Below are 27,596 nucleotides of genomic sequence, written 5' to 3'. Positions count from 1 at the left end.
GTACTGGGAAGAAATAGTTCATTCATATGTTACAAATATATATTAAGATATAATCTTGAAAGCAGAAATCTTTATTTTTGTTCCCTGATACAGTCTAAGACTCTAAATCGTGCCAGAGGCATGGGAGGAGCTTGATCAATACTTGCTGAATGTCGGGTAATATTGAATGAGTTGCCAAAGGGGCCTTATATGGGGTAAAAATGTAATCCCTGAAGTTTTTGTAAAGCACAGAACTAGGACATATCTTTTCCTCCTCGTGTAACACAAGAATCTCATTGCTAATTCACAAATGAGTCCTTTCCCTTCCCAGGACATAGGCTAAAAAATTACACTTGGACACGAAATGTTGCATCAAATAATTTAAAAGAAATGTTACCAAAGACAATATTCTTATTCAGTAATCCCTTTCTCTATTATAATGATAATTTCTCTTGGGAAGAAGCAGTTCCCCGGAGATTAAGAATGGAGTTTATTGAATTACCCGCTGTGTGGTGCTGAGAGTCAAACTCATGCATACCAGGGTCTATGACTTTCGCACACTAACAATAGTATGGGGAAATAGAATAAGCAAACATGATAAAGACATTCGGAAAGAGAAATAAATAATAAAGGAGGGCACTCTAGCCATGTGACCCCTCCAGCCCTTACCAACCCCATTTATAGCATAAAGGGGTTGGACAGGGCAAAATCTAATGTCCCTCTGAAGATCTGATTCAAATAGGGTAAAACTGCCTGTTGGTGGATTCCAAAACAATGTCTAAGATGATGTGAAGAGATTTTACACAAATGTAATGAAATGCATAATTTTCTGTGGTTCTGTTTTCTGTCCAGTCCATGGTCAGGGTGATGACAGAACTAGGGTATAGGTCGGAGAAAAGACCTTAGTGCAAATTCCTCCTTACCATCCAATAATCAGTATCCTTAAATGTCTCTTTACTTCTCTCCATGGAAACTTACTAACTACCTAACAAAACCTGCTCAATTTTCAATTCAAAACAAAAACCACCCATGAAAGCATAAAAATGTGTATTTTACCTACAAAGTGTGTGTGTGTGTGTATGTGTGTGTGCATGTCGGTGTGGCTCGATGTGTTTCCCTGTTACATTGAGTTTAAGACCTTTTTTGTTTGTTTGCTAATTCACCATAAGAAGACTGAGCATCTGTTTTTTTGTTTTTTTGTTTTTTAATATTCTGACTCTGAAAAGTAAGTATGACATTTATAATGTATTCTTTTGGGAAAAAAATGCCACTATCGCAAAATGACCTTTCCCACATTGGATGCCTTTCTTTTCTTTGGTCTGCTCCCACAGTCAAAACTGCAACTATAATCATCGGAAGAGGAAAATCTCTTAAATTCTCATAATAATGCGACATGGTTAATGTCGCACAATAATACACATGGTTCCTAACCAGGCACAACCCCAGACTTCCCATCAGTTACACTTTCCCACAGGGAAGATTTTTTTGACCACCTCTACCTCCCCCCCCCCCCCCCCCCCCCGCTGCAAATGTCCTTGCCTGGATTTGAAAGCTAATGGTGACAAGGAAGGGCTGCCTGTCCACTCTTTGGGGGGACACATCAGAAAGAGGACATTCTAGCCCACCACCTACCCATTAGTATCTGGTGTCAAAGGCAGGTGTTGACTATTTCAGACCAGAAGAAAATAAGGGAGGAGGAAGAAGGAACTGACAATTATTGAAATCTGCCATGTGCCAGGCATATGTTATCTCACTGAATCCCTGAGTAATCCCTTTAAATAGGTGCACTCATACTTTATAGATGGAAAAACAGAGGCCCAGCAAAGTCCAACAACTTGTTCAAGGTCATCTCGGCAGAACCTCATGGAGACCACATTCGTGGCTTACAATTTTGTGATCGTTTTAGAACAGTTTTGAGAGCAAGTCTTTGGGGTCAGAATGCCTTTCCATAATCCTTAAATTGCAGTTCATGGCTATCTCATTCACAGTAAACATAATAGATGAAGGTCTGTATCACATATTAAAGTGTATAAAACCCTCAAACATAGATCATGTAGTAAAGCCTTAAGACATCTTAAGGTTACCTTTTTTTTTTCTTAAATCAATGACAGTTTTATGAAGGCTCAAAGACGTTAAGGAAATTTCCTAAGTTTGTCTCTCTCCAAGCAGAGTGTTCTTGTTACTTTGGTCTGGATGCACCTTAACACAAGATCTGTTCCTCCAGTTCATGGTACTATACTGAAAATTCTGGGCCCAATTTCTCCACTGGAAGGGGTCTGGAGAGTAGAGTCCAGCTGAGACTCCGTTTCCCATCTGTACTCACTTGCCCCCAAAACTCCTGCTCCTGGAATAGGATCTACTTGGCAAAACGGGACCCATGAAGGACTTGGTTTGAGTCATGGATTAGTGTCAAATCACATTCCCAGAAGCCAGGTACGCATGAAATGGACTGATCAGACAGTAATAATGCAAATCAAGAATGTCTGCAGAGAATGATGCACTCACTAGCGTGCTGCACTAGGGGGCAGTGAGATGTCAGGAAATGCATAATATTCAACTAATGAAGAGTAAGCCATTGCCCTGGGGTCTAATTAGGAAGAATCGTTAAATGAACAATGCTCTGCAAATATAATTTCTGAATCTTTCTCTTACTACTTCAGGATAACTGTAGATTCCAAATTTCCACTAATTGGCAGCAGTTTTAGGAAATTGTTTTGGAAAAACTGGGACACAAATTAGATTTGGTAAAAAGCTATTAAGAACACCCCTCTGCCATGTATCCCGCCCCGACATGCACTTAAACACAGTCCTTAAATTTGGGTTCACAGGGCAGCCGGAGAAACTGAGTATAGAGAATACAAATGTGGACCATGGGTGAGAGATGAACGTACAATGTGTACATTTGAGTCATCACACTTGTGAGTCCTGAGGCGCCAGCTACCTGTGGGTGAGTGTCACACAGCTCAAGAAGTTTGGATTAACTCTTAGCATAAGCCTAGACAAAGAAAACATTAATCATTTTAGAAAAACTACATTGGATGCATCTGATGGTGAAGGATACAGGGTTTTAGTCTGGGCACACCACAAAAGCCTTAGGAAATGAGGTCGGCTCTCTGCTGGCTGGAGGTATATGCTGGACACAGTTATTGCTGAGTCTCGCTTTCTAGCAGTTATTGATAAAGTCATTCAAAGGATGGAATGAAGTCATGTATGGACACAATCCCTTACCTTTTATTTACTTTACCAGCCTCACCTAATTGAAGCTTGGCAGGAGGGCGTCTTAACCCAAACACAGACATACTAGTCTTCCAAAACAAGAAAGTATTCATGTAAATGCAAAGACCCCGGCTGTCTCACACACACCTACTGTCCCAGAGACACAGGGTAGATTTATGACTCTTTTCTTTCATATATTGCGAACTCTCCAGATTTTACTGAGGCACTTCTGTAATCTAAGATAATTATAACAACCCTTTAAGACAAGTGAGAAGTAGCTTTTGGACAATGGGAAGGTGATTGCTTCCTTCTATTAGCACAAGGCATCAGCTGGGAGGGGAATGGCAGGACACACATACTGTCTTCCCCTGCCTTTGCTGGCGTGTGGCAGGGGGCCTGCTGCCCTCAATGACCTGAAAGGAGATTCCCACAGTCCGCTCCCCAGGCTGATCGGATCCCGAGGAGCTTGATGAACCAACAGTGGTCCCAACTTTTATTTGGAGAAGATGTATACAAGCCCCAAGGCAAATCAGCGCAACATTAAAAAAGGCAAACTGTGTGCAGAGTTATTTAACAACTGTCCCGATATGCAAACGTATACTTTATGTCGCTCCTCTGCTGCAAGGATGACCTTCTTGTCGAGTAGGTGTACTGCCAAATGGAGAGGGATTAGCGACTGTCTCTCTCATACCAGGGCTTCCCTTCAAAAGGGGTCTTGGATCTCCATCAACCAAAGAGTGTTAGTGTGGGGGGTTGGCCGGCAGAATATTTTTATGACATAGAACTGGCTGCTATAATCGTATTTGTTAAAAAGGGGTTATAACTATAAAATAAGTTGGGAATAGCAATTACAAATGGGTGCACATTGTTATCTAATGAACAGGAACGATACAACCGCCTGGGATGTGCAGGCATCTAACTCCTTTGACTGCCTTTACTAAACAAATTCTTATTATAGATTCTTCTCTAATTATAGATACCTCACAATTTGTTATAAATACTATAGCTTGACACATTGTCATCATACTGTTAGAACTGCTCCTTATTTAGGAATTAGTTCATGTGGCTGTCACATTTTCTCAACTAGATTATAAGCTCTTTAGGTCAGAAATTCCGTTTTATCGCTTTTGTACCTCATGGTGCCCAGCAGAGAAATGGGAAATAAAGCAGGGCTCTCTCTATAAATAACTGTTGTTCAGTATTTTAAAGCAATAGAGGATGTGCTTGGACACTGAGGATTTTGACCCTGAGAATCATAAAGCCCTAGAAGGTAACGTATCAGGAAACCGTGCAGCGCGTATACAGAGTCCACAGCCCTGAAGTCTTTTGGGAGGAAAACGGGCTGCCTCTGATCCAACCTGATTTCTGCCAGGCGTCAGTGACAAGGGTTTGAGGAGTTAGGCCCTGTGGCCGTTCCTCTACCAAGACAGGTTTCCTGGGAGTGGCCCGACAAGCAGCCAGATGGTAGTGAAAGGAGGCAGCTCTGGCAGGTAAGAGGGGAAAAGCCCAAGACTCACATACAAACGCTCATTGCTATAAAGCCATCCCTCCTTCTCTTTCTTTCCTACTGTCTCCTGTCATCCAGCGAGAGGGACCTCAGTGGCCTGCTCCTTCTTCCCCTCCACCTAACCGCCGACAGGCTGCAAGTTCTGTGATTCCTTTCTCCTTCAAGGTGCCTCTGAAATTCTTATGAGTCAGACTTTATGGCGGTGTGGGGTAGGGAGAGAGGAAAGACAGAAGCTGCACATGGTATCAGGGCTCTACATCCAGACTCTGCCAGATGTGCAGAATTTGGACCTGACACAGCCTCCCGCCGCAATGTCACTGCCCCACCCATCCTAATCTTCCCCTCCATCAGGAGTGTGCTGGATCTGATTGCCCCCACGCTTCCTGACTCTGGCCAGTGGGGTTGCGTTGACACCGTGAAATTCACCATGGCGGAAGTGCGGAAACTATAACAATGCCAAGTGCCACAAATCAGAGCTTTGCCCTGGAGAACAGGTTGTTAAAACGTTTAGCAGCACATCACGGCTCCCTTCCCAGGAATGCCTGTGAGTCTAAGACTGACTTAGAAATGATTTTGATTGAAACGGTGAAGACTGTCTCTGGGAAAATATTGAGGGCAGAGCAGATTCTCTCCACCTATCACATTCCCCATCCCAATACACATTCTGCAGTGTGTGCTGTGTGGAGTGATACTGTCTGCTGATGGATGCTGCTTCAGGTGGGACCCAGCCTCACTATCCTTCAAAATGGACTCTATGAAATGCAAGTGACAAGGTAAGGACAGAGAGGCCACCATGGGAGGAGCAGGGCCAACTGACTCCAAGGCTCTCCTTTCCTCCTGAACATCTTGGGGCTACTGTCCCACTCAGGCATCCGAGTCACTGGGACCACTGCCCTGGGAGGGGGTCCCCGAGCACCCTCAGATAGTGAGACCCCCTCACACTTCCATGACCCCCTGGAGGAGGTCATTGTGGCATAGTGATTAAGAGCCTGGGCTAAGGAGGCAGACTTCCTGGATTCAAATTTCAATGCATCATCTGTGTGTCCTTGGGCAAGTTACTTAACTTCTCTGTGCCTCATGGATACATGAGGATAACGACAGTACCTGCCTCACGGGGTTGTTTTGAAGATAGAATGAGAAAACCTATAGAAACCTTCTGAGCACAGCACCTAGGAATGATCACAGCCATCGTGGATATTATTTTTTGGGGGGGGGGCTTCTGCTCTTGGTACTTATTAAAACAAAAATGGTTATTCCATACATGCTGTTCCAAATGTGGAGAACTTATGAGTGAGTCAAGGAAAAAAATCAAACAGAATATCAACCGTTGTATCATGAAAAAGAAAGTCTTTATTTGAATGATAGTCAATTTGCAGAATAACTTGCTCTTTGATAATGATAAACATATTAACTGATATATTTCTAAAATATTTAGGTGCTTGGAAGAAAGGGCAAAAGTCATGAACATACTATGTTTACAATTCTAAAGGTATATAATTTTCAGAGCTATGAGGAAAAAAACGTGAGTGTGGCAGAAGGGAGCTGTAAGTGATTTTGTGCTCAGTAGAATCCGGGCAGAGACACCGACCCACCTCCAACGGTGAAAGAGACATGGGTTGGAGTCAGGGGAAAGGTGTGGAGCTGACTAAGGAGACAGTGAGCTCCGAGGTGGCCACGCAAAGGGCTGGGGACAGACAGCTGCACTGCACTAACTCTTATTAGAGACAGAGACCGGCTCACTGGCTTAAAAAAATAAGAACACGGATCACATGCTTGGTATTTCACTTGCAAATATTAATCTGATTAATTTTATGGATGCAGGCCTAAAACACAGATATCAGGCAGGGCTAGTTCTTAAAAACAAAAGCAAAACGAGTAAAGTTTATTTTTGGTACAGAGTGTTTGGGCACCTCTTTCTCCAGATAAGACAGGCTCCCTGGCCTGTTGTTATATTCTGGCTCCCCCGGGCCCTTTATAGGGCTCTCCAGAATTCAGCATCCCCTTCTCCTGGACAGAATACAATTTATCCACATCACCTCCTAGTCAGCTCAGGGCCTTAATACTTGATTTGTTAACTAGATAAATAAGCATACCCCGCAGCATTAGTGACTGGGACTGTCTTAAAGTATTTTTCCCCCTCCGTGCTATCTGCATTTTCAAAACAGAATCTGAGCAACTCCTGGACTAACTCAAAGGGATGCCCTGCTAATGGGGGTATGTTAGCAGTGGTCTGGGCCAGTGGGAAAGGCTCCCCTAGAATCATACCACCTAGACAACTTCCTACTTTGCCCATGGGCCTGGCATATAGTAGCATTCAATAAATGTCTCTTGAACTTAGTAGTCAAAACCACACACTAAACAGAATTGTTACACACGTTTAGTATGGGAATGACAACTAAGTATGTGGCATTTTATCAGGTACACTCAGCACTTTGGAAGGAACCATGCCTCTGAATCACTGAGCATTTGAATTAAAGAAAGCATATTCCTTTGAGACATAGACAACACTCTAAGGTCTTCTATTCACTGATGAGAACTCAGCAGTCCAGAAACATCTTTACTGTGCAAGCACATGCTATCTGGCTGGTTTTCCTTGTCTTCATAAATATTAAATGTGATCACTAATTAAAATTATTGAAGTTCTGGAGCAAAAGACACAGAGCTCTGAAGAGGTTGTCAAATTCTGCCTCTGTGGTTTCTTAGACAAATGACCTTGGGCCTACTTTGTGACTCAGTTTCTCACTTGTAAAAATCGATCTAATAATATAACCTTCCAAAAGTTTTTGCAGGGTTCTAATAAACAAATACACCTAGGATCATTTTGCACATTGTAAAGTACTGTGCAAAGGTAAAATATTAATGTGTGCAAGGGAACTATTATTTCCCTTTGAAAGTTCTGCAAAAATGGGTTAAAACTGGTGATCACTTCTTCAATTTTGGATTTGGATATGTCCTGCAGATCTTCTTTGGATGGTTTAGCCTCAGAGCTTGGCTGTTTGATTGTTTTTCTTTCGTTTTTCAGAGTACTTGGCCTATCCCACCAATCTAGCACATGAGCCTAATTCGGTTTTGCTCCATACATCAGAGAGTTTTAAGACAGCTATTAAAACACCACATGGAAAAGCTTTGCAGGGAATTCTACTCCACAGAGAAACCACAGAAACCACTACACACCTTAACTCTCTCCCCACCCCCAACAGTTGGCTAAAATTACAGCTCCATTATGTTCGTACAATCCAACCAGTTTTATTGCTTGGAGCAAAATCTGAGGTCCAAAATGAACTTCAGAACATAAAGAGTAAGGCAAACCTCAAAAGGAAACAAGATTCTTTGGGTTTTCAAACAAATATTACATATCAGAGGCATTCTTCTAACGGAGGAGACCAAGAAAAGCTAAGAGGAGTCCTGCTAATTGCTCCACGAATGTAAAATTGGAATCAGGGACTCACCCCAAAGAGAAGAGATCTCTTTTCATCATCAGATATTAAAGGCTACAACCTTTCATCAAACAACTCCATCCTCAGACATGAGACCCTCTCATCCCTCCCTCAAGTCTCTTCAGTATTGAGTTACTATCACCCACATTAAAAATTAAGACATATTTTCAAGACTCAATATTAACTCATTATTACCCTATTGTAGCCCTTTTCTTTGGTTTTTGTTTTTTTCCCCCCACCTTCATTTCTCTATTTTAAATGTCATTTATCCACTGGACATTGTGGTATGTTCTATAAATTTGTATAGCCTTGGCACTGGGACTACTCAGAGGAAACAAACAACCAGCCAATACTCTTTCTAATGAATCATCTATGCCCTATAGCTGCTTTTTGGTTAATTATGTGTCACGGACAACTCATTTCCTTGCAGTTAATACAAGTGTCCTCATTTACCATTTGTTTGCTACACAACCGCTGATGGAGTTTTTTGTTTGTTTTGTTTTGGTTTGGTTTTTTTAGCCACTGCTGGAGTTTAATTTCTGCATCCATCTAGAGTGAGTACAGAATCCCCAAGACACTTCTGACTACTACAAGGATACAAGACTGTCTTGATTATAAACACTCTACCCTATTCTCCTCCCAATTCAATGAAATATCCAAGAAATGCCAATATCTTGGCCACCAAATGATGATGCAGGGAAGAAGGGGTATCTAAGGATGGTCCTGGGGCAATGCCAGATCTTCTAGATACCCAAGGTCGATCATGCTCCTAGAGAAGTATGGGTCAATCTGAAAATCCCAAGAAGGTGTCTCAGAAAAGCTATGAGGGTCTGCTTGGGAATCTGTGCTCTGCCTTAATTCAATAAGAAATGAGCAGCGGTTCCATTCAACACGCATTTATTAAATTAGTGTGATTAAATGATGTAAGAAACTATAGTGGTTACACAAAAATGACTAAGATAGGAGTTTGGAAAGTAAGCAAACAATGTTTATGTTTCACAATAAGTTTCTTAAGAGACCTTTTCTTTGTTTAGGCTACTTAACGACACCAGTTGCTCTGACGGGGCCCATCAAGGGAGTTAGGATTTGCAGCTTTCCAGAGCTGGCATTATGCAATGATCCTGACTTTTCCAGCCTCCCAGGAATCAGGAGTTTCTCAACGAAGGCAAGAGGTAGTGGAGATCTGTCTCTGGTGAGAAAACCGGGGTAAGACCACCAAACTGACAAAGGGTAAAAAAGATTCAGCAATATCAATCCGTCCTGACGGGAGGGGAGATTAGAGCATGGATGGCTGTCTGAGGCAGTTCTTGAGATTTTTTTCCTAGAATGCTCATGACTTTCTTCAGATCTTCACACCACTGCCACTGTTTTAGGGATGAGTTTCTTGGAGGCTGACAAGAAAGTGGGGTGGAGGAGAGTCAGGAAAGAAGGTGTCACTGAAGTCAGGGGAGGAGTGGTGTATGTCATCAAAGGCAATTAGAAGGTTACCAGTGACCTTAGCAAGAGCAGTTCTATTTGAATAAAACTGCTTCTTGCTCATTCCTTCATTCCTGCAATACCATACGCCCTCATAATTCACATATCTCCTTTACCATATGAACCTCGTGTAAGGACTGTGTGACTAAATATTCCAAGTTAATTATTATGATAAATTTCAAGCCCTCGATCTGGATATGGTTATTAATTTTCTCCAATTACACAGGTACATGAAGTCTATTTATTGGTTGCATCAGGGCAGTAATTCATTATAATTATTCCTCTCCTATTGATTCCCTAATATAGTCCTTACAATAGCTCTTTCAATGGTGTAATAAAAAGAGCACTGGTTTTAGTATCAGAAAACCTGGTTATTAGTCCTGATTCCAACCACATGGGCTTGGAAAAACATTCAGGTATTCAGAATCTGGACTGTAGTAATACAATGCTTATAGTAGAGAGTCATTCATTCATTCAACCAATATTTACTGAGGAGTTACTAAGTGCCAACACTGAAGTGGGCATTAGGAAGAGAATGCACAGGCATAGGGCATAATCACTATCCTTAAACCACATCAGCCTGGGAAAGGCAATACACAAATAAAAGTGAAAAGAGATTATTTATCAAAGTATTTCATAGCTATCAAACACTGTACTGTGTATTCATTTTAATTACTATATTGTTCATCCAATTAACATTTACTATGTGGGTACCTATGTTGTATGTGCTGCCCTGGAAATGGAGGATACAAATTTGAATAAGAGCAGTTAGAAGAAATGAACTAAATCTGTATATCTCAACATGGTAGACTTCAAAACACAATGTGGAATAAAAAAATTGTAGGATTGGTAAATAGAAAAGTGTTTTTTAAGTGTATACTGAAAAAAAAGAACTAGCAAACTAGCAATTGTCAATTTTTCATGATACAATTTTCCATGGTACAAATGTGCTTGTTATATTATCCTTTGAGCTTGTCTGATTTTTAAAGTCTGGAAAGAAGTCTGCTCTCAAAAGACCCACAGTCCAGCGGGGGAGACAGAGGTATGAAAGTCACAATGTAAGGTGATATGCATTTTACTAGACCACATCTCTCCCTGTATCTTAGAAAAAGTTTCATGGGCAGATGCCACTTGAAGAAATAGTGGAAGGAATTCTTTGACTAGGTCTCCTGCTTGTCCACTTTCTGTCTACACAGTAGCCTCACTTCCTCTGCCTCAGAGAAGCAAGACTTTCTTGCTTAGGTTTCCTCCCCTGTTCACATTTCATCTCAATACATCCTTTGTGAGTCTCAAGAACTTGCTCCTTTTGCTTGGGCAGAAGAAGATTTTGATCCCTTCTCTGCTGTTCTAGAGCCAATGACCCACTTGCCTTTGACCTTGGCTATAACTTTGTTCCTTCAATTCTCCCATCTCTCCCTCTCCAGTTTTCTGGTCCTTCCTCCCATTTCCTTTCTACAGTATTTCACACATAGATAAGTATCTTTACCTAATTCCAGTCTTCCTGCTAACTGATCTTCTTTTCTCTATAATTGAACTCCCCAGAACATGTGACCTATACTTGAGGCTCCCATATCCTGATAAACCTCATGTTCTTAAAATCCTGTAGTCTTGTTTCCAACTCCCTCCTTGACCACCATTACCACCACCACCCACCCTATTGAAATTGCATTTTTGAAGGTCACTAATAATGTCCTCATCACCAACTTTGGTTGTTTTGCCCTATTCTCCCTACATCTCCACAGGTGGGAGAATTTACCCTTCTCCCTGATCTACCTTCCAGGACTCCACCCTGTCCTAATTCTGTCTTTACTCCTTTAGATGTTCCAACTCCAACCATCAGGCTTTCTTTTCTTTCTGTTTCTTACATGAGGATCTTTTAGATATTCCACATAATTCTGTTCTTAACCTGTTCTTCTCCTGGCACATACTCTATATTGAATATTTTAGCTGCTGCCATGGCATCCACTACCACCTCTCTACTGACAACCCCTAAGTTTGTGTTTCCAACATGGACTGTAAGCCTATTTTTGACCTCCTGATGAACATTTTTACTTTGATGTTCTACCATCATCTCAAACTCAGCATGTCTAAAAGCTGAGCTCTTTGCCTCTTTATATCCTAAAACCAAACCAAACCAAACAACATCTCCCCTATCACAACCGGTAAAAATCATCCAAGTTCACTCTGCTAAATTTGACTGTTTCTGAGACTTTCCATTTCTCCTAGCCATCATAACTTCAAATCCTCTCCCATTCTCCTCTTGGATAGGCAACCACAGTTACTTTGTTCCCAGAGTTTCTTGAATCTGCCCCTTCCTTTTTATTCTCATAGCTATTCCCCCAGTTCAATCTGTAACTACCTTGAGTCTGGACTATTGAAAACACCTTCTACAGAGTCTATTCAAGCCTCCAGCATCTTCTATCTCCAACCTATTAATTTTCCTAAGACATCAAATTCATCATTTCACTTTTCCTTCAAGGAAAGTATTTTAATTGTCTAATTCTTGGACTCTAATGGGATATGATACAGTCCAGACTCCAAGGACTGGAACTCAAAGCTCTTTACATTCCCTTCCTCACGTATTTTTAATACCATACCAACCATTACTTTTCTAAATTCTCATAGTTCAGGCAAATTGGTTCTGTGTAAATTCTTGAGCTTCAACTTTCTCATGTAAATAGGAATAGTATTTTTAGGGTTTTTGTGAGGATTAACCATGATGGTGTGTGTAAAGAACCTAATACAGTGTCTCATTGGTGGTTAACTGTGTATCACAAATATGCTATTTGTTTTCTCAGTTCTCTGCTCACCTGGTCTTTTTATACAGAATGCCTTCCTTCCAGGGAATGCTTCATTTGTCCCAGCCCAACAGTGACCTTTATGTCCTCTCCCTGCCTATGAAAACTCCCTGTCAGTACTATTTAGTACTATGCTAGTAATATAGTTACATACATTGTGATCACTATATTAGTGTCTGTCTTAAACATTAGTATGCATCAGACTCCTGCTTGATAAAGCACAAATTACTGGGCTCCACCCCAAATCTCTGATTCAGTAAGTCTAGGGTGGGACCTGAGAATCTGTATTTCTTATAAGTTGCCTGCTATTGCTGTGGCTTCTGGTCCAGGGATCACATTTTTATTTATTTATCTTTTTAGATTTTTTTTCAAAGGGGGAAGGGGCAAAGGGAAAGGGAAAAGGGAGAGGGGGAATCTTAAACAAACTCCACAATCAGCACAGAGCCCATTGTGGGGCTCCATCTCACGACTCTGAGATCATGACCTGAGCTGAAAGTAAGAGTTGGTCGCTTAACCAACTGAGCCACCCAGGTGCCCCAATGGGATCACACTTTTAGAATGACTGGTGTATGTATATTTTCAGAGTGTAAGCTCCTATGTAACAGGAATGCTGTATTGTTCTTTTTTCCACTGACTCACCCTCCCCTTTCTATATTCTCCAGGTAGTACACAGGACAGTAGTTTAACATGGAAGAAAGAAATGTTTTTCAACTGCATTTAATTCAAATGCTATATTCACTAGCTGGTGTAATCAGTCTTAAACCATTTCCAATATTTAAAAATCTACTGAAAGGGAATGACTTAGTGAATGGCAGGTAAACATACTATTTATTAATAAAGAAAAACCCGTTAGATATAAATACAGGCAGACAAGCCTCAATTCTTCATGTTAGTGAAGAGATATAAGAACTCCAGGAATTTAAAAAAGGAAAATTAAGGGTGCCTGGGTGGCTTAGTCAGTTAAGCAACTGACTTTGATTTCGGCTCGGGTCATGATCTCAGGGTTGTGAGATCGAGCCCCAAGTCAGGCTCCATGTTGGGTGTGAAGCCTGCTTAAGATTCTCTCTCTCTTTCTCCCTCTGCCCTATCCCTCTCTCTTCCTTTCTCCTCTCTAAAAAAAAAAAAAGAGAGAGAGAGAGAGAAAGAGAGAGAGAAAAAGAAAGAAAAAGAAAATTATTTATATTTTCTTCTGGAATGCATTTTAAAAGTTATATTTTGGGATGGGCCTATCTTACATTTTGGAAATTCATAATGCTCTAAGTAATTCCCCCAGGAAGGGATGTTTCTGTGTCAAGGACCATGCCCTGCCTTCTCTGAAGCAGATGATGGATGGAGGAAGGAGGATTAAGAGGAAGATGTCAATAGCAAAATAGGATAAGGAATGAACATGGGGAAAACTTTCAGAAGATAATGAAAGGGTAATTCTGTCCCCAGACATGGGGAAGATAATGGCTGGCCACTTAATAATGGCCTACTCTCCCCGTAGCCTACCCACATCTCAGCTACTTCTGGACTGAAGGCATATTACGTAAAGAGGCTCCTGCTCCATAACTGACATTTTCAATGTTTAGAATTGACTTGTGGGCAAGGTCTATAAAGACTGACATAAGAAAGATCTGGAAAGGCATCCACCTTACCTAGCTTGGCTTTGTTTTAATCCTACCTTTTCCAATCCAAGCTAGGGTATACAGTATTTTCTGCTGAATTAATTTAAAACAATGTCAGTGGAATCATTTCTCTAATTTCTCTTTCTACAGTTGCATTGTTAGTATATAAGAAAGCAATGGATTTCTGTGCATTGATTTTTTATCCTGCCACATTACTGAATTGCTGTATGAGCTAGTAATTTGGGGGTGGAGTCTTTTGGATTTTCCACATAAAGTATCATGTCATCTGCGAAAAGAGAGAGTTTGACTTCCTCTTTGCCAATTTGAATACCTTTTATTTCTTTTTGTTGTCTGATTGCTGTTGCTAAGACTTCTAGTACTATGTTGAACAACAGTGGTGAGAGTGGGCATCCTTGACGTGTTCCTGATCTTAAGGGAAAGGCTCTCAGCTTTTCCCCATTGAGGATGATATTTGCTGTGGGTTTTTCATAGATGGATTTTATGAACTTGAGGAATGTTCCCTCTATCCCTATACTCTGAAGAGTTTTAATTAGGAAAGGATGCTGTATTTTGTCAAATGCTTTTTCTGCATCAGTTGAGAGGACCATATGGTTCTTCTCTCTCCTCTTATTAATGTGTTCTATCACATTGATTGATTTGCAAATGTTGAACCACGCTTGCATCCCGGGGATAAATCCAACTTGGTCATGGTGGATGATCCTTTTAATGTATTGTTGGATCCTATTAGCTAAGATTTTGTTGAGAATTTTGGAATCCATATTCATCAGGGATATCGGTCTGAAATTCTCCTTTTTAATGGGGTCTTTGCCTGGTTTGGGGATTAAGGTAATGCTGGCCTCATAGAATGAGTCTGGAAGCTTTCCTTCTGTTTCTATTTTTTTGAAAGAGCTTCAGGAGAATAGGTACTATTTCTTCTTTGAATGTTTGGTAGAATTCCCCAGGGAATCCATCAGGAATGATTCCATTTACAATAGCATCAAAACCCATAAGATACCTCAGAATAAACCTAACCAAAGAGGTAAGGGATCTATACTCTAGGAACTACAGAACACTCATGAAAGAAATTGAAGACACAAAAAGATGGAAAAACATTCCATGCTCATGGATCGGAAGAATAAACATTGTTAAAATGTCTATGCTACCCAGAACAATCTATACCTTCAACGCCATCCTGATCAAAGTTCCAATGACATTTTTCAAAGTGCTGGAACAAACAATCCTAAAATTTGTATGCAATCAGAAAAGACCCCGAATCGCCAAGGAAATGTTGGAAAAGAAAAGCAAAGCTGGGGGCATCACATTGCTGGATTTCAAGCTATATTATAAAGCAGTGATCACCAAGACAGCATAGTACTGGCACAAAAACAGACATATAGACCAACGGAACAGAATAGAGAGCCCAGATATGGACCGTCAACTCTATGGTCAAATAATCTTCGACAAACCAGGAAAAAATATTCAATGGAAAAAAGACAGTTTCTTCAATAAATGGTGCTGGGAAAATTGGACAGCTATATACAGAAGAATGAAACTCGACATTTCTCTAACACCATACACAAATACAAACTCAAAATGGATGAAAAACCTCAATGTAGGACAGGAATCCATCAAAATCCTAGAGGAGAACATAGGTAGTAACCTCTTTGACATCGGCCACAGCAACTTCTTTCAAGGTACATCTCCAAAGGCTAGTGAAACAAAAGCAAAAATGAACTTTTGGGACTTCATCAAGATAAAAAGCTTCTGCGTAGCAAAGGAAACCATCAACAAAACAAAGAGGCAACCCACAGAATGGGAGAAGATATTTGCAAATGACACTACAGACAAAGCACTGATTTACAAGATCTATAAAGAACTTCTCAAACTCAACACCCAAAAAACAAATAAGTCAAAAAATGGACAGAAGACATGAACAGACACTTCTCAAAAGAAGACATACAAATTGCTAACAGACACATGAAAAATGTTCATCATCATTAGCCATCAGGGAAATTCAAATCAAAACCACACTGAGACTCCACACCAGTTAGAATGGCAAAAATTGATAAGGCAAGAAACAACAAATGTTGGAGAGGTTGTGGAGAAAGGGAAACCCTCTTACACTGTTGGTGGGAATGCAAGTTGGTACAGCCACTTTGGAAAACAGTGTGGATGTGCCTCAAAAAATTAAAAATAGAGCTACCCTATGACCCAGCAATTGCACTACTGGGTATTTACCCCAAAGACACAGATGTAGTGAAATGAAGGGCCATATGCACCCCAATGTTATAGCAGCAATGTCCACAATAGCCAAACTGTGGAAAGAGCCGAGATGCCCTTCAACAGATGAATGGATAAAGAAGATGTGGTCCATATATACAATGGAATATTACTCAGCCATCAGAAAGGATGAATACCCAACTTTTACATCAACATGGATGGGATTGGAGGAGATTATGCTAGGTCAAGTAAGTCAAGCAGAGAAAGTCAATTATCATATGGTTTCACTTATTCGTGGAACATAAGGAATAGCATGAAGGATATTAGGAGAAAGAAGGGAAAAATGAAGGGGAGGAATTTGGAGGGGGAGAGGAACCATGAGAGACTATGGACTCTGAGAAACAAACTGAGGGTTTTAGAGGGGAGGGGAGTGGGGGGATTGGTTAGCCCGGTGATGGGTATTAAGGAGGGCACATACTGCATGGAGTACTGAGTGTTATACGAAAACAGTGAATCGTGGATCACTACATCAAAAGCTAATGATGTATTGTATGGTGACTAACATAACATAATAAAATAAAATTAAATTAAAAAAATAAAACAATACATCAGGCACAACTGTTTTGTTTTTACATGTTTATTTGTTTAACTGAAAACTTTCATTGACCAAATTAAATTGGATGATTTTAAAGACTTTTTAGTAGCTGAAATTCAAAGGAGAGAGGAAACTTTCAATCTTGCTTTTGCTGGAACACTGGCTTCTATAATATAAGAATAATTAGAGATGGTGATGAGGCCAAGAAACAGATAAAGCAAAAGGAAGAATCCTAAAGAAGCTGAAAGCAAACTTTTAGTGAAGCTGCAATTGGATAAGTGAAGTGACTCTTTGTGGTTTATGCCATGGAGGATGAGCTGGTTTTCCTCACTTGTTTTGGTGATGGTGCTAATGAGGCTATAACCAGAGGTCCAGTTCCCATATGGACTTCACATGACCAGAAATTCTGCTCCACATGACCAAAACCTTTGGTCTCTAGATAAGATTGATCATTATTGAACACAAGAGGGACTAAGCAAAAATCTTCTGAAGCAAAACAGGTTATCATTACTTTAAATATAATTTAAAGCATATATGCTTCTGACCTAAAGTGTCATCTTCATCACAAAAAGTAATACAGTGTAATACATCTATAGTTATTTCCATAGCAAAGGTTGAAAATATGGTCATAATAAACCATTTTCCCACAAACATTTTCCTAGTTTGGTGCTAAATGTATAAGATACGCAAGACAAGATAAACAACAGATATTCTTTAATGCTTTGCTTTATAATTACAATAACAAGTGTAAATAAAGAAACCATTTTTATTCTTGCTCTACCTTCTAGATATTTGATGTGAAGATAGAAGTGGTTGAACTCAATATTCCTAAACTTAAACTAATTTAATCAAAACTCAAATATTATATACATATATGGAGTCATGTACATTTTTAGAGATCATATTTTTCATTGGTGTTTATATAATTTGGGGGGTTCTTTCTCCATTTCTATTCAATCTATGCTGCCTGAGAAACTGTTATATTTGCCTGTGCCACCCAGGGCCACACACCATATTTAGCAGAAGATGCAATAAGAACAACACAAAGAATAATGATTGTGAGGGTGAGAACAAGGGGAGTCCAGGAAACAGAATTTATTTAATTTTAGAAAGCATTTCACAAGTTTTCATACCCCAAATATTGGTTTACCATGGAAGTAGAGGAAATGTTTTGTCATTGTTAGAGAACTGGCTTAAAAATAAAGGTAAGGTTAAGCAGGCACTTCTCTGGATGAAGTGGTATTAACAGTGGGGAGCCCTAGGGATCGTTCTTGGAAAGGTCTTATTTAACTGCTTTTATACCAGATATGAAAATAGATTACAATGAAATCTAAAATTGTGGAGTCTAATGCTGGGAGATATCCTTCATTGTCATTTAGTCTAATTCCTTTATTTTGCAGAGAGAAGGAAAAATTTATGACATCTTGGTCAAGGTGACACAGAAGCAAGAAACACGTTCTGATTTCCAGACAATGGGCCTTCCTCTGCCACCCTGTCTTGCCTTCATTATCAGATGTGACAATGACACGGTGCCGTTAAGCACTGCGAGGAGATTTCACAAAGCTCTCTGAGCTGAGCAAGCACATATGTCTGATGAGATCCAGTGTGGGAAGTCTAAGTGAATGCTTTGAGGAAAATAGAAATTAGTCACAAGTTTAGAGGCTTTGATGATCAATGATAGTAAATGTGTCGATATGTAATGCTTCCCATAACCATCATCTTAATGTGCTACAGGTCTATTGAAAGGCCTTTGCTCATCATATCTGGGAAAAATGGTAGGAATTAATTAGAAAACATTACCCTACCATTGCACAAAAGCAGAGTGTCTTTATTCTTGGCAAGCTGTGTTGAGTTTTAGGCATAAAACCTAAAAAAGGATTGAATAGCTGGAAAGATTCACCTAGAATGGCAAATAAACTAGTCATGGGGAAGAAGGGACTTCAGTGGGAGGACTGACTAAAACAAACTTAGGATAGAGAGGTGGAAAATATACAGTATGTCTTAGTCTTTTCAGGCTGTTAAAATGGAATACCACACTTGATGGCTTATAAATAACATTTATTCCTTACAGTTCCAGAGCCTGGGAAGTCCAAGATCAAGGAACCTGCAGATTCAGTCAGGTGAGAACTCACTTTCTGGTGTACAGATGCTTATCTTCTTACTAAAACCTCATATGGCAGAAGGGGTGAGGGATCTCTCTGGGGTTTCTTTAATTAGGGCACTAATCCCATTCATGAGGGCTCCACTCTCATGACCTAATCACCACCTACAGTCCTACCTCCAAATACCATCACATTAGGGATTAGGTTTAAACATATGAATTTGGGGGTGGGGAAAACAAGGCATGGTTAAAAAAAATAATGGAATTAAAAAGATCGATAAGCGGCTTGTACTCTCATATTACTGATGAGAGTGTAAATTGCTGTAAACCCTTGGAAAACTTTATGGTAGTAGCGACTAAATCTAAACCCATGCCTATCTTATGATCCAGCATTTCCATTCCTAAGTATATGCCCAAGAGAAATGAGTACATATGTCCAAAGAAAAATTCATACAAGACTTTCATAGCAGCATTGTTTGTACTATTTCAAATTAGGGGTGATCCAAATGTCAATCAGCAGAAGAATGCATAAATAAATCATGGTATATTGAGAGTCGGGAGCAAGATGGCGGAGGAGTAGGAGACCTGGATTTCGTCTCCTCTCAGGAATTCAGCTGGATAGGGATCAAACCATTCTGAACACCTACAAACGCAACAGGAGATCAAAGAAAAGAATAGCAACAACTCTCTGAACAGAAAAGCGACCACTTTCTGGAAGGTAGGACGTGCGGAGAAGTGAATCCCAGGCGATATTCGGGAGGATAGACGGCGGGGGAGGGGCCTCCGTCGGCCGCTTCTGGCAAGTGATAGAGCCACGGAGCACAAAATCGGAACTTTTAGAAGTCTGCTCCGCTGAGGGACGTCACTCTGGTGGCAAAGTGGGGGGTGGAACCCTCGCGGGACAGTGTGGTCTCAGGACCCTAGGGGTCACAGAAAGACCGGGGGTGCCTGAGTGCAGCAGAGCTCCCAGGTATCGGAGCAGGGAAGCCGGCTGCAGAGACGGAGCCCAGGCGCGGGCTCTCAGCTCGGGGTTGCCATAAACCGTGATCCGCGGCACAGTCGGGCCACTGCTCCTCCAGCAGGGACCCAACAAGCGGCAGATCCAGGGAGACTCACCTTCTTCCCCTGGGAGGAGAGGTGCAGGAGCGCACCGCGGGGATCTGCTGGGTTTGGAGACTCCACCCGGGGTCGGGTGCCAGAGATAGAAACGCGCGGTCACAGGCCGGGTGAGCACGGAGTGCGGCCGGAGACCGGGGACACGGGAGTGACTGACTGCTTTTCTCTGGGGGCTCACTGAGGAGCGGGACCCCGAGTTCACGGCTCCTCTGGGGCGGAGACTGGGAGGCCGCCATTTTCACTCTCCGCCTCCAAAGCTGTACGGAAAGCTTGCAGGGAACAAAAGCTCCCGAGAGCAAACCCAAGCAGATTACTTAGCCCGGACTGGGCAAGGGCGGGCTAATTCCGCCTCCGGCAAAGACATTTGGGAACCACGGCAACAGGCCCCTCCCCCAGAAGATCAGCGAGAACAGCCACCCAAGACCAAGTTTACTGATCAATGAGAACGGCAGAACTCCAGCGCTAGGGGAATACTGCACATAGAATTCATGGCTTTTTTACCATGATTCTTTAGTCTTTCAAAGTAAATTATTTTTTTTAACTGTCTTTTTTTCTTTTTTTTTGAATTTTTCTTTTTCCCTTTTTCAACCAACATCTTATCAATCCCTTTTTTAAAAAAACATTTTTATTTTTCATTTTTAGAGTCATATTCTATCCCTTCATAGTAGTTACCCATATTTTTGGCATATATATATAAGTTGTTCTCTCTTTAAAATTTTGAGATAGTTTCTTCTAACAGATCAAAATATACTCTAAATCTCTAGTGTATGGTTTTTTCTACTCCCCTGCCTGATCACATTCTCTCCCTTTTTTCTTTTTTTTTTTTTTAAATCCTCTTCTTTCTTTTTTCAAACAACTTATCAATTCCTTTTATAAAATTTTTTATAATTTCCATCTTTACAGTCATATTCCATCCCTTCATCATATCAACCCTTATTTTTGTACATATATAAGTTTTTCTTTCTTTAAAATTTTGGGAGGCACTTTCTTTTAACAGACCAAAATACACCCAAAATCTAGTGTGTGGCACTGATCTATAAACCAGCCTGATCATATTTGATCACATTCTGTTTTTGTTTTGTTTTGTTTTGTTCTGTTTTTGTTTGTTTTTATCTTTATCTTTATCTTTTTCTTTTTTCTTTTTTCTTTCTTTTTCTTTTTTCTCTCTTTCCCTTTCTTTTCCCACTGCTTCAGGTCTTTTCTGATTTGTTTAGAGTATATTTTCTGGGGACGTTGTTACCCTGCTAGCATTTTGTACTCTCATTAATCTATTCTCCTCTGCACAAAATGACAAGACGGAAAAAATCACCTCAACAAAAAGAACAAGAGGTAGTACCGACTGCCAGGGACCTACTCAATACAGACATTAGTACGATGTCAGATCTAGAGTTCAGAATCATCACTTTAAAGATACTAGCTGGGCTTGAAAAAAGCATGGAAGTTATTAGAGAAACCCTTTCTGGAGAAGTAAAAGAACTAAAATCTAACCAAGTAGAAATCAAAAAGGCTATTAATGAGGTGCAATCAAATATGGGGGCACTAACTGCTAGGATAAATGAGGCAGAAGAAAGAATCAGTGAGATAGAAGACCAAATGATGGAAAATAAAGAAGCTGAGAAAAAGAGAGATAAACAACTACTGGACCACGAGGGCAGAATTCGAGAGATAAACGATACCATAAGACGAAACAACATTAGAATAATTGGGATCCCAGAAGAAGAAGAAAGAGAGAGAGGGGCAGAAGGTATAATGGAGCAAATTATAGCAGAGAACTTCCCTAATTTGGGGAAGGAAACAGGCATCAAAATCCAGGAAGCACAGAGAACCCCTCTCAAAATCAATAAAAATAGGTCAACACCCCGACATCTAATAGTAAAACTTACGAGTCTCAGAGACAAAGAGAAAATCCTGAAAGCAGCTCGGGAGAAGAGATATGTAACCTACAATGGTAGAAACATTAGATTGGCAACAGACTTATCCACAGAGACCTGGCAGGCCAGAAAGGACTGGCAGGACATATTCAGAGCACTAAATGAGAAAAATATGCAGCCAAGAATACTCTATCCAGCTAGGCTGTCATTGAAAATTGAAGGAGAGATAAAAAGCTTCCAGGACAAACAAAAACTAAAGGAATTTGCAAACACGAAACCAGCCCTACAAGAAATCTTGAAAGGGGTCCTCTAAGCAAAGAGAGAGCCTAAAAGCAACATAGACCAGAAAGGAACACAAACAATATACAGTAACAGTCACTTTACAGGCAATACAATGGCACTAAATTCCTACCTTTCAATAGTTACCCTGAATGTAAATGGGCTAAATGCCCCAATCAAAAGACACAGGCTATCAGATTGGATTAAAAAACAAGAACCATCGATATGCTGTCTGCAAGAGACTCATTTTAGAACCAAAGACACCCCCAGATTTAAAGTGAGGGGGTGGAAAACCATTTACCATGCTAATGGACACCAAAAGAAAGCTGGGGTGGCAATCCTTATATCAGACAAATTAGATTTTAAACCAAAGACTGTAATAAGACATGAGGAAGGACACTATATCCTACTTAAAGGGTCTATCCAACAAGAAGATCTAACAATTGTAAATATCTATGCCCCTAACATGGGAGCAGCCAATTATATAAGGCAATTGATAACAAAAGCAAAGAAACACATCGACAACAATACAATAATAGTGGGGGACTTTAACACCCCCCTCACTGAAATGGACAGATCGTCTAAGCAAAAGATCAACAAGGAAATAAAGACTTTAAATGACACACTGGACCAAATGGACTTCACAGACATATTCAGAACATTCCATCCCAAAGCAACAGAATACACATTCTTCTCTAGTGCCCATGGAACATTCTCCAGAATAGATCACATCCTAGGTCATAAATCAGGTCTCAACCAGTAGCAAAAGATTGGGATCATTCCCTGCATATTTTCAGACCACAATGCTTTGAAACTAGAACTCAATCACAAGAGGAAAGTCGGAATGAACTCATATCCATGGAGGCTAAAGAGCATCCTACTGAAGAATGAATGGGTCAACCAGGAAATTAAAGAAGAATTAAAAAAATTCATGGAAACCAATGAAAATGAAAACACAACTATTCAAAATCTTTGGGATACAGCAAAGGCAGTCCTAAGAGGAAAGTATATAGCAATACAAGCCTTTCTCAAGAAACAAGAAAGGTCTCAAGTACACAACCTAACCCTACACCTAAAGGAGCTGGAGAAAGAACAGCAAATAAAGCCTAAACCCAGCAGGAGAAGAGAAATAATAAAGATCAGAGCAGAAATCAATGAAATAGAAACCAAAGGAACAGTAGAACAGATCAACGAAACTAGGAGCTGGTTCTTTGAAAGAATTAACAAGATTGATAAAGCCCTGGCCAGACTTATCAAAAAGAAAAGAGAAATGACCCAAATCAACAAAACCATGAGGAGAAATCACAACCAAAGAGGAGAAATCACAACCAACACCAAAGAAATACAAACAATTATAAGAACATATTATGAGCAACTCTATGCCAGCAAATTAGATAACCTGGAAGTAATGGATGCATTCCTAGAGATGTATCAACTACCAAAACTGAACCAGGAAGAAATAGAAAACCTGAACAGACCTATAACCACTAAGGAAATAGAAGCAGTCATCAAAAATCTCCCAAAACACAAAAGCCCAGGGCCAGATGGCTTCCCAGGGGAATTCTACCAAACATTTCAAGAAGAATTAATACCTATTCTTCTGAAACTGTTCCAAAAAATAGAAATGGAAGGAAAACTTCCAAACTCATTTTATGAGGCCAGCATTACCTTGATCCCAAAACCAGACAAAGACCGCATCAAAAAGGAGAATTACAGACCAATATCCCTGATGAACATGGATGCAAAAATTCTCACCAAAATACTAGCCAATAGGATCCAACAGTACATTAAAAGGATTATTCACCATGACCAAGTGGGATTTATCCCTGGGCTGCAAGGTTGGTTCAACATCCGCAAATCAATCAATGTGATACAATACATTAACAAAAGAAAGAACAAGAATCATATGATCCTCTCAATAGATGCAGAAAAAGCATTTGACAAAGTACAGCATCCTTTCTTGATCAAAACTCTTCAGAGTATAGGGATAGAGGGTACATACCTCAATATCATAAAAGCCATCTATGAAAAACCTACAGCGAATATCATTCTCAATGGGGAAAAACTGAGAGCTTTCCCCCTAAGGTCAGGAACGCGGCAGGGATGTCCACTATCACCACTGCTATTCAACATAGTATTGGAAGTCCTAGCCACAGCAATGAGACAACAAAAAGAAATCAAAGGCATCCAAATCGGCAAAGAAGAAGTCAAACTCTCACTCTTTGCAGATGATTTGATACTTTATGTGGAAAATCCCAAAGACTCTACCCCAAAACTGCTAGAACTCATACAGGAATTCAGTAAAGTGGCAGGATATAAAATCAATGCACAGAAGTCAGTGGCATTCCTCTACACCAACAACAAGTCAGAAGAAAGAGAAATTAAGGAGTCGATCCCATTTACAATTGCACCCAAAACCATAAGATACCTAGGCATAAATCTAACCAAAGAGTCAAAGGATCTGCACTCAGAAAACTATAAAATACTCATGAAAGAAATTGAGGAAGACACAAAGAAATGGAAAAACGTTCCATGCTCATTGATTGGAAGAACAAATATTGTGAAGATGTCAATCCTACCTAGAGCAATCTACACATTCAATGCAATCCCCATCAAAATACCATCCACTTTTTTCAAAGACATGGAACAAATAATCCTAAAATTTGTATGGAACCAGAAAAGACCCCGCATAGCCAGAGGAATGTTGAAAAAGAAAAGCAAAGCTGGCAGCATCACAATTCCGGACTTCCAGCTCTACTACAAAGCTGTCATCATCAAGACAGTATGGTACTGGCACAAAAACAGACACATAGATCAATGGAACAGAATAGAGAGCCCAGAAATGGACCCTCAACTCTATGGTCAACTAATCTTTGACAAAGCAGGAAAGAATGTCCAATGGAAAAAAGACAGTCTCTTCAACAAATGGTGTTGGGAAAATTGGACAGACACATGCAGAAGAATGAAACTTGACCATTTCCTTACACCACACACAAAAATAGACTCCAAATGGTTGAAAGACCTCAATGTGAGACAGGAGTCCATTGAAATCCTAAAGGAGAACACAGGCAGCAACCTCTTCGACCTCAGCCACAGCAACTTCTTCCTAGAAACATCACCAAAGGCAAGGGAAGCAAGGGCAAAAATGAACTATTGGGACTTCATCAAGATAAAAAGCTTTTGCAAAGCAAAGGAAACAGTCAACAAAACCAAAAGACAACCGACAGAATGGGAGAAGATATTTGCAAATGACATATCAGATAAAGGGCTATTATCCAAAATCTATAAAAAGAACTCATCAAACTCAACACCGAAAGAACAAAGAATCCAATCAAGAAATGGGCAGAAGACATGAACAGACATTTTTCCAAAGAAGACATCCAAATGGCCAACAGACACATGAAAAAGTGTTCAATATTGCTCGGCATCAGGGAAATCCAAATCAAAACCTCAATGAGATACCACCTCACACCAGTCAGAATGGCTAAAATTAATAAGTCAGGAAATGACAGATGTTGGCGGGGATGCGGAGAAAGGGGAACCCTCCTACACTGTTGGTGGGAATGCAAGCTGGTGCAGCCACTCTGGAAAACAGTATGGAGGTTCCTCAAAAAGTTGAAAATAGAGCTATCATATGATCCAGCAATTGCACTCCTGGGTATTTACCCCAAAGATACAAAAGTAGGGACCCGAAAGGCTACGTGCACCCCGATGTTTATAGCAGCAATGTCCACAATAGCCAAACTGTGGAAAGAGCCAAGATGTCCATCAACAGATGAATGGATAAAGAAGAAGTGGTATATATATACAATGGAATATTATGCAGCCATCAAAAAGAATGAGATCTTGCCATTTGCAACGACGTGGATGGAACTGGAGGGTATTATGCTGAGCGAAATAAGTCAAACAGAGAAAGACATGTATCATATGACCTCACTGATATGAGGAATTCTTAATCTCAGGAAACAAACTGAGGGTTGCTGGAGTGGGGGGTGGGGTGGGAGGGATGGGGTGACTGGGTGATGGACACTGGGGAGGGTATGTGCTCTGGTAAGCACTGTGAATTGTGCAAGACTGTTGAATCTCAGATCTGTACCTCTGAAACAAATAATGCAATATATGTTAAGAAAGAAAAAAAGAAGAAGAAGAATGTAGCAGGAGGGGAAGAATGAAGGGGGGGAAATCGGAGGGGTAGACGAACCATGAGAGACGATGGACTCTGAAAAACAAACTGAGGGTTCTAGAGGGGAGAGGGGTGGGAGGATGGGTTAGCCTGGTGATGGGTATTGAGGAGGGCACGTTCTGCATGGAGCACTGGGTGTTATGCACAAACAATGAATCATGGAACACTATATCTAAAACTAACGATGTAATGTATGGGGATTAACATAACAATAAAAAAATAAAAAAAAATCATGGTATATTTATACAATGGAATACTACAATGCCATAAAAAAGAATGCACCATTTATATTGCAACAGTATGTATGAATTTCACAGACATTATATTGAACAAAAAGGGTACATTGTGTATTAGTTCATTTCTATAAAATTTATGTGAAGTTCATTTATATAAAATTAGTTCATTTATACAAAATTATTTAAAGGCAAAACAACGGATGATGATAGAAGTCAGAGTAATGTAAACTCCCTGGGTTGTAAGTATTGACAAGGGAAGGCTTGCGGAAACCAACTGTAGGGCTGGGTGTGTTCTACATCTTCACCTCGATCGTGGATTACAGGGATGTATACATATGTCAATATATACTGGACTGCACACTTAATATCACTGTTTGCTTGGTTTCTGGCAATAAAAAAAGAAGAAAAATGATGGAGAGTGGGAAGAACATGATTTAAAGGAGGGTAGTTTTAGTACAAATAACAGGAAAAACTACTGCATTTGTTTTGTCATTTCTCCAATTCAGATTGACTGAGTATGTTCCAGGCTCTATGTTCAGAGAGGATACCCAAAGATAATATGACTCACTTCTTGTCCTTGAGAATTTCACAGTCATGTGAGAGAACAGACCCATGGCTAAAATGAACAACTCAGGAAACAACAGATGTTGGCGAGGATGTGGAGAAAGAACACTCTTACACTCTTGGTGGGAATGAAAACTGGTGCAGCCATTCTGGAAAACAGTATGGAGTTTCCTCAAAAAGTTAAAAATAAAGCTATCCTATGACCCAGCAATTGCACTACTAAGTATTTATCCAAATGATACAAACATAGTGATTCGAAGGGGAACCTGCACCCCAATGTTTATAGCAGCAATGTCCACAATAGCCAAAATATGGAAAAAGCCTAGATGTTCATTGACTGATGAATGGATAAAAAAGATGGAATATTGTATTACTCAGCCATCAAAAAAGAATGAAATTTTGCCATTTGCA

At 40.2% G+C, this 27,596-nt stretch overlaps 1 protein-coding gene across 1 annotated transcript in view; it reads right to left on the bottom strand.

Moving 5' to 3' along the window:
- SPAG17 (sperm associated antigen 17) overlaps nucleotides 1-27,596 on the bottom strand; it is a 219,474-nt gene that overhangs the window by 179,043 nt on the left and 12,835 nt on the right. The window lies entirely within an intron of this gene.

This window comes from Halichoerus grypus, chromosome 5 (genome assembly GCF_964656455.1).
Source record: "Halichoerus grypus chromosome 5, mHalGry1.hap1.1, whole genome shotgun sequence".
Taxonomy (NCBI): domain Eukaryota; kingdom Metazoa; phylum Chordata; class Mammalia; order Carnivora; family Phocidae; genus Halichoerus; species Halichoerus grypus.
Note: the sequence above shows the minus strand (reverse complement) of the source record. Positions and strands in the feature narration are given on the sequence as shown.